This window comes from Tupaia chinensis, unplaced genomic scaffold (genome assembly GCF_000334495.1).
Source record: "Tupaia chinensis unplaced genomic scaffold, TupChi_1.0 Scaffold000529_1, whole genome shotgun sequence".
Lineage (NCBI taxonomy): Eukaryota > Metazoa > Chordata > Mammalia > Scandentia > Tupaiidae > Tupaia > Tupaia belangeri.
Window position 1 is genome coordinate 85,651 of NW_006160042.1, and position 1,846 is coordinate 87,496.

General features: G+C 45.6%; 1 protein-coding gene across 1 annotated transcript in view; it reads left to right on the forward strand.

Annotated features, from left to right (window-relative positions):
* The window catches only part of LOC102473041 (uncharacterized), a 31,884-nt gene that overhangs the window by 26,673 nt on the left and 3,365 nt on the right, over nucleotides 1-1,846 (forward strand). The window lies entirely within an intron of this gene.

The window sequence follows — 1,846 nt, forward strand, 5'->3', positions numbered from 1 at the left end:
TCCTCTCTTTAAAAAAAGCAAGCCTCTTTTCTGAAAATGATAACTCACCTGGTGCTAAGTTCTTCTCTTTAGCTCTTTCTTAGACTCTCAGTCTTAATAAGTTAAAAGTAAGAACTAAGGGTCAGCAGGTGGTGTGGTAGTTAAGGTGCTAGACTCCCACATGGCTGGCTGGGTTCAAGTCCAGAGAGCTTTCTCTCTCTGTCTCTCTTCCCCGCCCCCATACATGACCTAACCAAATTAAAATAATAATGACAATAACAAATAAAATAAAATTTAAAATTCTTCTTAAAAATGTAATACCTACATTTATTTATTTTTAGGTTTTTACCATATAGCACTTCTAGGAGAAAGCCAGTGAGAGAAATCACTCCCCCGGGGAATGGTCAGGTCACAGTCCCTTCTCTGCTCTCCTTTCGTGATTTTTGGGCACACACACAGCACACACACATGTGCCTGGCATGATTTTCTTTTTTTTTTTTAAAGAGAGGTTTTTGCTATAGGGCGCGTGCGCTCACCATACAGACAGATAGAAAGCAAGAAATCACCCCCCAGGGAGGATAGCCACACCGCAATCACTTCTCCTCCATTCTCCTCCATTCTCCTCCCGGGATCTTGGGCACGCACACACATGCGGCGTGAGTTCTAAGCCACCAGGTCCGGAACTCGAACCTCAGTCGGCTACGTGGGAGTCCAGCGACATAGCCATTACGCTAACTGTCGGTCCCATGATTTGCGGCCAAGTCCTGGATTCAAAACGTAGTCAGCCAGGTGGAAATTCAGCACCTTAACCATCACACACACCATCTGCGACTTCTACATTTATCTTTTAACAATCCAGAGAACTGTTCTGCAAAATACAGGATTTGGAAACATAATATGGCATTTGATCTATTGCTCATTTTTTGTACACAACACTGTGCACACTCTAAGAGAACTTAAGTAAACATACTCTATGACCTAGCAGCGATTTTTCTAAGGAGAAGGAAAAGTCCTTGCCTCTGGATCCCACTGGATTTCTGGAGGCACGCGGTTTCAATACGCGTAGGAGGTGGATTTGGAGTGTTATGGGCAATACGGGTGGCCAAGGAGCCCAGGAAGCCCCAGGACTTATCTTCCAGTCCTCTGTCCTACATAATGGGAAAAGTGAGAAGGCAAAGAAAGGAAAATTAACACTATCATTTACAAGACTAGGAAAACTCGGGTAAACCCAGACAGAATATGTGGTTTATAATGGAGGCTTGGAGGGCTCTTTCCTGGCCCCCAAAAAAGAGTGATTTTACCTCATTTTTGAGAAGCCAATGAAAGGACAGCGATCACCAGAAGGAGAGGCGTGGAGATGGCAAGTCGACGACTGCCTGAGCTGTGCGCAGGTCAACCTTAACTATAGTTCAGTTTCCAGGGTAAGCAGAAATGCCTTTCTTTTGGGGGGGTGGGTTGGGGGAAGGTTTTTGCTACAGGGCACGGGTTCTCACCGGAGAGTCAACCTTCTCTCCCGAGACAGAAAACTGGAAATCACTCCCCATCCCCCCAATCACCTCTCCATTATCCACTTGGGATTTGGGGACCCCACGCACAAGCGCCGGGTTAGTTTTTTTTTTTTTTTTAATTCACTTTACACCATCACAACACACAAATGAATTTTCCATCCAAAATACACTGTGCATTGGCTCAATCAAGCACATCCACATACATGTTCTCAGCAAATAGTTTTCCAATTCTTACATCCTGCATACCTTGCCCTTTGTCTTGCCATCCCTGATTCCCCATCCCCCACCCTCTGCTATGTCCCATCTTCCTCCCCCATTGTCCCTGGCATCCATGGTTGCCCTCCATACCTTCCTCCCCC